The sequence below is a fragment of the Cryptomeria japonica genome, chromosome 6, assembly GCF_030272615.1.
Source record: "Cryptomeria japonica chromosome 6, Sugi_1.0, whole genome shotgun sequence".
In the NCBI taxonomy this organism is placed as follows: Eukaryota; Viridiplantae; Streptophyta; class Pinopsida; order Cupressales; family Cupressaceae; genus Cryptomeria; species Cryptomeria japonica.
This window is the reverse complement of record NC_081410.1, coordinates 569,732,884-569,746,851: the sequence shown is the minus strand read 5'-3', so window position 1 is coordinate 569,746,851 and position 13,968 is coordinate 569,732,884.

Here is a 13,968-nt window from a genome sequence, read left to right as displayed (position 1 = left end):
CATTTAATTGTTATGAATTGAATCCTCAAGGAGGCTTATAATTTGTCATCTCAAGGAGATTGTATGACTGTTTGTAGGCATTCTTTAATGAAGAGTTTAAATTCTATAATCAGTCATAAACAATGGAATGTGTCCCAGATCTGATAATTTTATGAATGGATTGAGTAATGCATCAGTACAAGGTATTAATGCAGGGATATGTTGTAAGGAAAACCAATTTGCAGCTGTGATTAACATTTTGTAGTTTTGTGTGTGTGACTCTTGCCCAATGAATAAGGCACTGGTCTTTGACAGATTTGGGGATGGTTTCAGATCAGCATTTTAAAAGACAAATCTATTTCCCTTTATGTTTAGGGGTGTGTGTTCCATTCTTTCCAAGCTCTGTTTCATCCTATTGTTTGTATAGATCTAGCCAATCTGTAATGTTTCCTAACCTATTGAGCTTGTGAAATGATCTATTTGCTTAATGTTGATGCAGTTATGTGTCTGTAATTGTTGTATTTAGTGCATCAAAAGGGTGTCCCCCCCTAGGTCTAGCAGAACTTGAAGTGCAGGAGGATCAATTAGGGTCCTATGTTATGTTGTCCAAGCCCTAATGTGTTTTGTAGACTGAAATTGGCCATTTCATAGAAAGATTTGCAGGTGCTCTTGGGTTATCACTTTTGGTGAACAACAGGGTATTTTGAGGGCTATAAGGATTTACAGTCGCAAAGAATTGTTGACCCCTCTAGAAGCTATGAAGTGACTTATCTTTAAAAATGCTACTAGTTTTTTAAAGGTTAGAGGGATCAAGCAAGTAGCTTCTAGGAACCATGCTATGGATCCATTGGATGATACTAGAATTCATCTAGAGTCATATGAACTAGCAAAGAAAATGGTTGAGGATGTATACTGTGAAGATGCAGGACAAGATATAGATGATATGGATGAGGAAACACAAGAAATTGTAGTTGAACATGTCAAAAAATATCCCCATGTGTTTTGATTAAGTAAAAACAGGGATTTGAAACATCACTTCAAAAAGTCAAAATGAACCCACCGGATGGGCCCAACTTAAAACATCATAACCTAATTACATAAAACTCAGAATAGATAGAAAAAAGAAAGCAAAAGATAGCAAAGAGACAGAACCAAGGACAACAACTGGAACTAAATACTATTCAGGATCTCCTCAACGTGAACAACCATTTGTTTCATGTTGTTTGTCAAGGTCTTCATATCCTCCAGCTCACGACCTTCGATGTCGACCTTAGTCTTTATGTTGGCTCTGGTCATCCTTTCATGACCCTTCTTGTTCACCTACTCTTTATCACCTTCCTTCTCTACATTGTTCTCATACCTATTGATAAAGATGTTCATGTTGTCCACTGAAGATTTAAGAATTTGGAAATTTTGATCAGCAATCTGCTTGACATTGTGCTCCATCTTGTCAATTCTGCTGCCAAAATCTTTTAGTTTGTTGTCCATTTCCTTTCTATCTCCCATCTCATTGACCTTTGTCTCCATGGCTAATATTTTTCCAACCATACATTCAATAGCTTACGCATTATGCAGAATGGCCACTAACTCTTTAACATGCTTTGCCAAGGGCTTGTCACCAACTATAATTTTTGCCATGGCCTGTGTATCTATTTTCAAGCTATTAATATCCTTCACCAGAGTAGTGATGGTCTCACAGAAGCCCTTAATGGTATCTTTGTCACCACTATCACTTTGACCCCCTTTTTCCTCGTTATGCAGTCCAGTGGTATCCACGGTCTCCACAGTTTCCAAATGATCCTTAATCGGGTTACCCTCCCTGTCTTTGTCCTGACTATCAATCCTCTTATTATCATCATCGTCCTCCTCAGACTCAACCAGAACATAATTGAGATTAGAATTTCTACCCTTTTTAGTGTTCTTTTTCTGAGCCTTCTTCAAAGTCCGACATTTCAGATTCCACAATAATCCTCCTCTTCTTAGCCCTAATCCTCCCTTTTTTGCTAGTTTCTTCTAACTCTCCCTCGATCTCAGAATCAAAGTTGAAACCACTATCCTTACTTTCCATAGTCTCATCTCTGGCATTTTTGCCTTTAATAGGCTTTTCAATGCACTTCCCCTTTAGCATTTTGTAAACCAGGACCATGAGCCCCTGGTGGAGGGAATGATCACCTTTAGGGTCCTTCTGGATCTCCTTTATAGTATGATCCATTGAACATGCCAGGTAAGAGGGAAGGCTAACCCTTTCACCATGACAAAAATGGTTAAGAAGGACAAAGTGATGCCCATAAGCCCTGGTAAACCTACCATCTAAGGTAGTATATTTAATAGAGGCAAATAAGACAAACCTCCATGGCCTGAAAATTCTCTTCGGGGAGTGGTAGGAGTTGTCAATTTTGATCATCTTTCTTCTCTCACCATCTGTAACAAGAAACTTGTCTGCAGCCTTATCTGATATCCCTCTATCCCTGTAAAATTTCATACCCTCGGTAGTCATCCCCATGGCCTCAGCGATAACTTCTTTGCCTACATTCATCATATGTGATCCAATCAGAACTTTTCCATTTTTCTAGTTCTTAATGAAGTAGCTGGTAATTGTGGGATCCTTCTCATTCAGTCGTTCCATGAAAACATTGAGCCCCTTGCTAAAGGATACTCCATACTTCTTCATTCTTTCTCCATTCAGTGCATGAAGTAGGTTCAAATCTCTTCTTGTTTCCTCCCATTTTTCCAGCACCTTCCTTGCAAAACCTTCTCTCAGTTTGATAACTTTTCCTTTGATTTCTGTGGTTATTCTATAAGAGTGCCCATAATCCGTGCCAAATAATGATGATATGACACCTATTTAATAGCTCATTATCTTCAAACAAGCACTGCAACAAAAAAGGTGGAAAGGTCATTAGAAATAATGATTAAAAGTGCCACGTTTCCTTGTATAGCTTCAGTCCTGATTGAGTAAGGATTTCATTTCACTTGCAATCTCCTTTTTACCATAATTAGTGATGATGTTTTCTGATTGGCAAGCTAGGTTGGCTGCCCAATCAGCACATGAGTTGGCCTCCCTATAAACATGTGTAAAAACACACATTTCAAACTCTTCGCTGATTTTCCTTGTTGCTTTAATAGCATTACTAATCAACCATGACGGCGGGAATTTCATATTTAAACAATTGATAATGTTTAAGGAGTCTCCTTCACACCAAACTTTAGTGCATTTGGCTTCTTTGGCAAGGATGATCCCATGATAAGCTGCCATGGCTTCGGCAACATGGTTGGACTATTTTCCTATAGGAATATATTTTATGATTTTACATATTCCCCATTCATCCCTTAGGACCACTCCACATCCTGCAACCCTCGGGTTTCCCTTAGAGGCCCCATCAAAATTGATTTTCATCCATCCCCTAGGTGGGCTGGTCCATATCACTCCCTCTCTAGGGTTGCTCTAGATACTCTCTTGAGCTTTTAATCTCCATTTTTTATAGACAAATTGATCCTCCTTAGTGTTAGGATTATCAATACCACCTATAATATTCATATTTTCCACTATTCTTCTTCTTATTTTTTCAAACACAATGTTAGCCTTAGTGTACTTTTCTCTGAAAATCCTGTCATTTCTCTCTTTCCATATACCCCAGCACATGTGTGGTAAAGAAATTCTCCATAGAAAGGTAGTAGTTCTATTTTTTGAAGGATGATGCCATGACTTGAAAATCTCTTGAATCTAGTTGGGGAAGCTCCAACTGATATTGAATTGATCCAGGCAACTTCCCCAAACATCAGCTGAGAAGGGGCAATGACAGAGAATATGATTTATTGTCTCCTCATTTTGCTTACAAAGTGTACAGAAACTTGGTATACTGATACTGTGAGGCCTCACCTCGACTCAGTCTGACATTCAGTGGATTTTGCATTTAGACTATTATGGATACTTTATTTTGATGCATTTTGAGACTTAGAACTTATATGATTTCAAGATTTGGATAACATTGCTATGATTTGATGATTTACTTACATGCTTTATGAGATAGAACACTAGATGATTGTTAGATAGGATGATATTGCAATGATAGATGTCGTTATTGAATTTGCAAGACTTCACTCTGAATATAGAACTATGATGTATGTTTAGTTTATGTGAATTGGGATGAAATTGCTTATTTGAAACTGCTTGATAAAAGATGTATTCAATCTGTGCAGATGAAAATTGTATGCAAGTAATGATGTCTATTGTTATATTATTGAATTATATTATATATGGATATTTGGAAGTACTAATGTGTAAATTGAGATGCGCAGGAAATTTACCATGTGACCATGGAAAATTACGGAGAATCAAACCTAGACTTATGTATGTTCGTAAGCCAGGGTTTGTCTATTTGGAGAGACAACACCCCGTTTGTGTTGTATTTTATTCGTAACAGTATATGCTGCATGAGTGTTAAGTGTTATTTAAATTTATTGTGTAAAAAACCACAAGAGACAACTTCATGTTTTATTTTTGTAAAAATGTTTTATTTGTGTCACTTGACATGTGTGGATTTAAATTTAAATGTTTTATTTTGTCTCTTGGTGGGAAAGTGTTTAATTATAGTTTTTCTTAAATAAAATAATGTGTTGTCATAAATACTTTGGGAATATAATATTTGGGGTGGTCAACTTATGTTTGACCCGAAAATAAACTTCAGAGGGGTTTAAAATGGGTTAAATGAACACCCAGGGGTAGTTTAATAGGGTTTCCTAAATCCCATAAGGTATACCCAGGGGTTAGGGGTAATTTTAGGCAAGTTTCTACTTTATAATGATCTTTTTAACGCTTTAAAAATTGGCTTTTTTGAGTTGAGCGAAAATTGAAAATTAGAAGTTAAATCTAATCAATATTTTTCCTTTTGGAATGAGAGTCTTTTTGCATTTTTGCTTTCTTTCCTTTTTGGTTTTTAGAAACCTGTGAGAACTCTGAGAGTGAGCTTCTTAAGCAAGATTTTTGAGAATTGGAGGGTAATCACCCACTCTCCATTTTTGGAGACAGAAGTAAATTTGAAAAGAAAATAATGGGATGGAATAGAAAAATTGATTAAGGGTAGAAGGAAAGAGATTCGTGGATTGGACAGCTCTTCATCAAATATCATAATACCTTTGGGCAGATTAAGGTTGGTTTCAGTTATTCTTTTTAAATGTCTTCTTCTTGTTTATGTCTAGAAGTTTGTTGGTGTAAGAAATCTGTGTTCTTGAAAATTTATGTTAGAAAATCTTTTGGTATTTTTGCTTTATGATTTGTTTGTGTTTTGGGAGTTTTCTCAAGACCTCTTACTCTTGGGAGAGAAAAGGATCTTGAGGGTGGTAGTAGTGACAAACCCTCGAGTGAGAGACTCTCTTTGAGAGCGATCACAAGGGATCTTTGTGTGACCCTTGCCGCATGGCCTGTTTGTGCAATGGGGGTCATAAGGAGGGATATAAGGCTAGAATGCCTTTGGGGGGCATAAGGGATAAGGGGTTGAGATTCTTGATATTATTATTATGCCATGAGGTGGCTTCTTGTTTATTTCATACTCGCAGTTCTCCTCAGGGTATTGGACCACTACCACCCTTTGAAAATGTTCATCACCAAAGTGTGGTGCTGTGAAAGCCAAGTTGGGAATGTGTCTGGAAAATCTGTATGCATTTGCTTTCTATGTGTTTGCCTGTTTGTTACCCGTCTAGGAATTGGTTCTCTGAGCTCGGGGGTGGCTACCAGTTAGCCTAGGCTGGGAGGTGACCACTCCGTGGTCATATTTGTGTTTTCTATTATGCAGGAAAGTCAGGAGAAAAGAGAATAGGAATCATGAAAAAGACACAGAAGATTATTATTGAAGATACTTAAATTCAATTGCAGATATTTATTTAAATTTGTTATAAAAGTATGCCTCATTCATAGAAAAGAGAAGCAAGTTGTAATTCTTGAAAATAGACTTGAAGTTTTATTGTTGTGGCTATACAAAGAAACATCTTGTAAATTGGTAGAATATCTTAGAGTTGTAAAAAAAAAAAAAAAAAGCTTGTTTTATTTCTACTTCTAGTTTTTAGTAAAAGAAAAGTTATTTTGAGTTGCATGCAAAAGCCTCTTTGTATTATGGAAAAAAAAGGAATAGATTTCATTTAAATTTTATCTATATTTTACTTGTGGCAAAATAGGAGTTTATTTATGCTGAAAGATCTTAAGTATTTTAAAGAAAAAAGATGTTTTATGTAATATTTTATTAGAGGAAAAATCAATGAATCTTTTTATTCTAGAGAAGTATATTGTATTTCTTAAAATGTATTTCTAAATTGTATTTTTAGTTAGTGTTGTTTAAAAAACACTTATATATATATATATATGTTTCTGAATTAACTTAATGCTTTTCCTTTGTTATATTAATTTAAAATTGTTGCATGTAAATCTTTTTAAATATATATATATATATATAGGAATATTTTCACCCTTTTAACTATGATTATAAATTTATATAAATATAAATATATATATATATATATAATATATATATTTTTTAAATAAATTAAAAAAAAAAAAAGGGGAGTTGTTTTTGGGTCCACGCGGAGCCCACTGTGTGTACGCATAGTGAGGGCCGCACGGCGCCCACTGTGTGCACACACAGTGGAGCTGCTTCGGCCCCCACTGTGTGGACACACAGTGGATGGCCGCGGCCGCCACTGTGTGGCCACACAGTGGGGGAGCCGCTAGCGGCGCCCACTGTGTGGACGCACAGTGGTGCCGCGGCGCCCACTGTGCGCCCACACAGTGGCACCACGGCTCTCCCCACCTCCACTTCCGTAACCTGCACAAAAATCATGGTCGCCTTGGGGTTTTGGCCCAACAAAAAGATTCTCTGTTAAAAAAATATATGGATTAAACCCTAGCCCGGGTGGGGCTAGGGCAAAGGAATTTAAAAATGATATGATAATTAGAATTGTAAATATATATATAAGAAAATAGAACCCTAAATAGGGTTGGAGAAATATTGATTAATATTTAGAAAGTTATTGTGCTTTTGAAAAAGAATTAAAATATATATATATATATATATATATATATATATATATATATATATATATATATATATATATATAAAATTTTGGTCATAATTTGAAGTAAGTATTTAATTATAAATATATATATATATATATTTATATAATTCTGGTTAAAATTTGGAGTAAGTAATAAAGAGAAATTTAAAAAAAAAGGTTGATTAGACTATATAGTCATATTGGATATTAAATTAATTATTCCCCTCCTATTCCTTTAGCTTGATTGATTTAATAAACCTAATGACTAGGTATCTCGTGGAGATAAAATTAAACGAGTTAGTTTTTCCGCAATTTAGAATTAAACAAATTACCGATGCTTGGTTCGTTTCAGAATTAGCTCGATTATAATTATGGAAATTTCATTAACGCTTGTCGTGTGAGTGAACTTGTTAATTAATTAGTATTTTAAAAAAAAATCGTTCCGTTTTTGCCCTAAATTTTGGGCATGACACATTTTGGTATCAGAGCGAGGTTTCCACACTAGGAACCTTACTCACTTACGTTTCACCTTAGAATATTTAAAATTATTTTGTTAAATTGATTTTTTGAATTTAATTGAATTTATTCTAAAAGAAATAAATTAATTGTCTTGCCTTATTTCCTCTTAGGATGCCTCCGATGACGCGACAAGCTCGCAAGCACGGACGGGGTCCTAAACGTGTGCGCATAGCATGCGATGAGGTAGAGAGGGAGGCATCGGTTCTAGAGGAGAACCCAGAAGCACCTCCCGAACAGCCAAATGAACCTAACCGAGACCTCTTAGCAGCCATTCAGAATCTTATTGGCATTGTTCAGGAAAGGATCCCAGCAAAGAACCCTCAGGTTAGGAGTCATGACTCTGGGAGTCATAGATCTATTGATAGGGAGCAAAGCAGGAGCCCAGCTCCGATTCCTGTAGAGAGTCAAGGTGGAAATGAGCCAGAGTCAGTGCATATGCCAGGACCACCTCCATCGGTGGAACCAGTTTATTTTGAGAGAGGTCATCGAAATCCAGGGGATCTCATCAGGGAGGTCACACGCCTCCAACCACCATCCTTCGGAGGTTCTACAGATGGAGTAGAGGCCGAGGCATGGCTTTTGAGTCTTGAGAGGTGTTTTGCGTTGCGTTCTTATGAGAGCAACTTGAAAGCACGTGTTGCAGTTCATCTTCTGAGAGGGACAGCCTCCACTTGGTGGAGACAGGAAGAGTACAAATGCGGATTAGTTCCTGATACACTCACTTGGGAGATATTCATAGAGAGGTTCCGTGAGAGGTACCTATCAGAACACTTTAGGCAGCGTCGTATAGATGAATTTCATGATCTCCAACAAAAAGGCTTGTCAGTAACCCAGTATGAGAGTAAATTCTTTGAGTTGTTGCCATATGTAGATTATCTAAAGGATGAGAAACTTCTTGTAAACCGCTTCATCAGGGGATTAAATGCCGGTATAGCCGGGCTTGTTAGGATGTCCGCCCCAAAGAGCCTTCGGGTTGCTGTAGAGAAGGCACTGATTGCCGAGGAAATTCAGGTTAGACCACAAGACAATAGGGATCGGTTTCAGAACTGAAATCCTGAACCTCAGACTTATGGATTCCAGAAACCACATTGGAAAGGGAACAACCGAGATTCTCAGGGGTTCTCCAAACCCCCTCCTCCACAACAGACACCACAGAACCAGAGGCAGAAGCCTCCACAGTATCAGTAGGGCTCCAAGCCCAAACAGTGGCAGACTCAGGGATAGAAACGTGATCAGAGAGCACAAGGGCAGTACACACAGCCGACGAGGACTCAGTAGTCCTCCAGGGGTGGGTACAGCGGATCCAGTAGGACAGGAGGTCAGGCCTTCTCTAGGCCTCAGGGTGCCCATTTCCAGGCACGGGGTGCTTGCTTTACATGTGCAGCCATGGGGCATGTGGTGAGGGATTGCCCTCAGGGACAGGTAGCAGGGAGTCAGCGGATGGCCGCTTCAGAGCCGACAGTTGGTGATATGGGCAGGTCCCATAGAGTATTCGCAGCAGTTGACAATTGCCAGGCTGAGCATCAGGCCATGGTTATCGAATCCATAGGTATAATCAAAGGTAACAATGTATCTATTTTGTTTGATTCGGGAGCTACTGACTCCTTTATATCTCCATCGGTTGTGGAGCGTTGCGGGCTAGTGGCAACTAGGCAAGATGTCAGTTGGGAAGTGGAATTAGCTTCAGGGGCTAGAGTGTCAGTGGAATCAGAGGTTAGGGCATGTCAGCTACAGATTGGCAAGGCAGCCACTTTAGTAGACCTTAGAGTGACTCCACTTGGATCTTACCGAATCGTACTTGGCATGGATTGGCTTTATGCCCACAAAGCCAAGATGGATTGCCGCCTGAAAAGGATCGAGTGTGAGGATGATCATGGTTTGCCCATAGTTATCACCGGGATTCAAAGGCTCGTGTCTCTTCATATGATCTCTGCAATGCAGCTTAAGTGGAGCATGCGGAAGGGATGTCAACTTTTTGCTATCACGATCAGTGACAGAGGGGAAGAGGAGGAAAAAGAAACATCGCTCGATGACCATCCTATCCTTAAGGGATATTCAGATGTATTTCCTTCAGAGTTACCGGGAATGCCTCCCCGCAGAGAGATTGATTTTCATATAGACCTAGTACCAGGAGCCGAGCCAGTTTCCAGAGCACCTTATAGAATGACCACAAATGAGCTTAATGAACTTAAAATTCAGCTCGAGGAACTTCTTGAGAAGGGTCATATCCATCCTAGCGTATCCCCGTGGGGTGCACTAGTCATCTTCGTTAAGAAGAAGGATGGATCTCTCCGATTGTGCATGGATTATCGGCAGCTAAATAAAGTAACCATTAAGAACCGATATCCTTTGCCCAGAATTGATGATTTATTTGACCAGCTTCAGGGTGCCAAAGTCTTTTCCAAAATAGATCTAAAGTCAGGATACCATCAGTTGAGAATAGTAGAAAGTGATATCCACAAGACCGCATTTCGCACTAGATATGGTCACTATGAGTTCACCGTAGTCCCCTTTGGACTTACGAATGCCCCGGCAGTTTTTATGAGCCTCATGAATGGGGTGTTCCGTACCTTTCTGGACCATTTTGTTATTGTGTTCCTCGATGATATACTGATATATTCTCGAAATGAGGAGCATGAGGAGCACCTGAAACAGGTATTGCAGTGTTTGCGGGATAACCAGTTGTTTGGCAGCCTATCGAAGTGTGCTTTCTTTCGATCTGAGGTCAAGTACCTTGGACACGTTATTTCCGGTGATGGGATCTCAGTTGACCCATCAAAGATTAGGGCTATTATGGATTGGCCAACACCTACCAGTGTGACAGAGGTCAGGAGTTTCATGGGTTTAGCAGGGTATTACCGATGTTTTGTCGAGGGATTCTCCAGAGTCGCACACCCTATTACTTCTCTTCAGCGTAAAGGGAAGAAATTTGAGTGGACAGAGAAGTGCGAGAAGGCCTTTCAGGAACTCAAGAAGGCACTTACTAGCACTCCTATCCTTGTTGTACCAGACCCTACAGCTGACTTCATGGTTTGTACAGATGCTTCCCTAGAGGGTTTAGGGGCAGTTCTTATGCAGGATGGTAGGGCCATAGCTTTCGAGTCTAGGAAACTTAAGACTCATGAACTTAATTATCCCACTCACGACCTTGAGCTCGCAGCAGTAGTGCATGCACTTGTGAGGTGGAGACACTTCCTTTTAGGTCATCACTTTGAGTTGCATTCAGACCATCAGAGTCTTTAGTACATCTTTACTCAGCCGAACCTTAATGCACATCAGAGGAGATGGATGGAGTTCTTGTGCAAATATGATTTTGATGTTCACTACATCAAAGGAAAGGAAAATGTAGTTGCAGATGCCTTGAGTAGGAGACGTCATGAGGTTTACACCATATCCATGGGCACAGACTTGAGAGACCATATACTTCGGCACTTGTCAGAGGATGGATGGTATGCAGAGGTTTGTCAGGTATTACGTTCTCAGGTTACTCTAGAAGGGAAATATGTGGATTATTCTTTGGAGTCCGATGGACTGTTACGCCACAGAGGGCGCATTTATGTACCTTCCTCCAGAGGGTTGCGAGAGTTCATTGTCACGGAGGCTCATAGAGCTCCTTATGCAGCGCATCCCGAGGTTAAGAAGTTGCATGCTGACTTGAGGCAGTTGTATCATTGGCCGGAAATGCGGCAGCTCATTGCTGAGATAGTAGCTCGATGTCTTGAGTGTCAGAGGGTAAAGGCGAAGCACCGTCATCCAGGTGGGTTGTTTCAGTCTCATGCTATACCAGAGTGGAAGTGGGATACTATATCCATGGATTTCATCATTGGTCTCCCTATGTCTTCTCATCGCCATGATGCTATCTTGGTGACAGTTGACAAGTTGACCAAAGTAGCTCACTTTTCACCAGTTCGTACTACATTCACAGCTCCAGCAGTAGCACAGGTGTTCTTGCGAGACATTGTTAGGCTTCATGGCATACCCCGCAAGATTATATCTGACAGGGATTCTCTTTTCACTTCTTCCTTTTGGAAGTCATTATAGGCAGCTATGGGCACTAAGCTCAATTTCAGTATAGCCTATCATCCGGAGACAGATGGTCAGACAGAGAGGGTCAATCAGGTGTTAGAGGATATGCTTCGTATGTACGTCATGGATCATGAGACCCAGTGGGAGGAGTATCTTCCCTTAGTGGAGTTTGCCTATAACAATGGGCATCACACTTCTTTGGGGATGCCACCCTACCAAGCATTATACGGCAGGCCTTGCAGGATGCCCTTGAGTTGGGATTGCATAGAGGATAGAGTAGCTATTGGTCCTGAGTTAGTTCGGGATATGGAGTAGCAGGTGGATTTGATTAGGCAGCGTCTCAGGGAGGCTCAGGATAGACAGAAGAAATGTGCCGATGCAAAGAGGATAGATTGTAGCTATCTGGTTGGAGACAGAGTTTTCTTGAGAGTGCGACCGCATAAGAGTCCAATCCATTACGGAAAGGGTTCTAAGCTCGCACCTCGCTTTGTAGGACCTTTTGAGATTCTGGAGAGGATAGGCCCAGTTGCCTACCGTTTAGCTTTGCCACCTAGCCTGTCATGCATCCACGATGTGTTTCATGTTTTAGTTTTAAGAAAATATATCTATGATGAGTCTCACATTTTAGATTGCGATGCCTTGCAGGTGGAGTAGGACGATCAGCTACCTTTGGAGCCCATTCGCATTTTGGCATGCCGGACGTTGTCCCTTCGAGGTCGAGAGCTGGACCAGGTTAGGGTCCAGTGGGATTGTTATGATGAGGTTACGACTTCATGGGAGGACGCAGCACGTATGAGATTGGAGTACCCCCACCTCTTTGATGAACTCTAGGAGGAAGTTCATGCCTAGAGGGGGAGGATGTGAGGCCTCACCTTGACTCAGTCTGACATTCAGTGGATTTTGCATTTAGACTATTATGGATACTTTATTTTGATGCATTTTGAGACTTCGAACTTATATGATTTCAGGATTTGGATAACATTGCTATGATTTGATGATTTACTTACATGCTTTATGAGATAGAACACTACATGATTGTTAGATAGGATGATATTGCAATGATAGATGTCGTTATTGAATTTGCAAGACTTTACTCTGAATATAGAACTATGATGTATGTTTAGTTTATGTGAATTGGGATGAAATTGCTTATGTGAAACTGCTTGATAAAAGATGTATTCAATCTGTGCAGATGAAAATTGTATGCAAGTAATGATGTGTATTGTTATATTATTGAATTATATTATATATGGATATTTGGAAGTACTAATGCGTAAATTGAGATGCGCAGGAAATTTACCATGTGACCATGGAAAATTACGGAGAATCAAACCTAGACTTATATATGTTCGTAAGCCAGGGTTTGTCTATTTGGAGAGACAACACCCCGTTTGTGTTGTATTTTATTTGTAACAGTATATGCTGCATGAGTGTTAAGTGTTATTTAAATTTATTGTGTAAAAAACCACACGAGACAATTTCATGTTTTATTTTTGTAAAAATGTTTTATTTGTGTCACTTGATATGTGTGGATTTAAATTTAAATGTTTTATTTTGTCTCTTGGTGGGAAAGTGTTTAATTATAGTTTTTCTTAAATAAAATAATGTGTTGTCATAAATACTTTGGGAATATAATATTTGGGGTGGTCAACTTATGTTTGACCCGAAAATAAACTTCAGAGGGGTTTAAAATGGGTTAAATGAACACCCAGGAGTAGTTTAATAGGGTTTCCTAAAGCCCATAAGGTATACCTAGGGGTTAGGGGTAATTTTAGGCAAGTTTCTACTTTATAATGATCTTTTTAACGAGTTAAAAATTGGCTTTTTTTAGTTGAGCGAAAATTGAAAATTAGAAGTTAAATCTAATCAAGATTTTTCCTTTTGGAATGAGAGTCTTTTTGCATTTTTGCTTTCTTTCCTTTTTGGTTTTTAGAAACCTGTGAGAACTCTAAGAGTGAGCTTCTTAAGCAAGATTTTTGAGAATTGGAGGGTAATCACCCACTCTCCATTTTTGGAGACAGAAGTAAATTTGAAAAGAAAATAATGGGATGGAATAGAAAAATTGATTAAGGGTAGAAGGAAAGAGATTCGTGGATTGGGCAGCTCTTCATCAAATATCATAATACCTTTGGGCAGATTAAGGTTGGTTTCAGTTATTCTTTTTAAATGTCTTCTTCTTGTTTATGTCTGGAAGTTTGTTGGTGTAAGAAATCTGTGTTCTTGAAAATTTATGTTAGAAAATCTTTTGGTATTTTTGCTTTATGAATTGTTTGTGTTTTGGGAGTTTTCTCAAGACCTCTTACTCTTGGGAGAGAAGAGGATCTTGAGGGTGGTAGCAGTGACAAACCCTCAAGTGAGAGACTCTCTTTGAGAGCGATCACAAGGGATCTTTGTGTGACC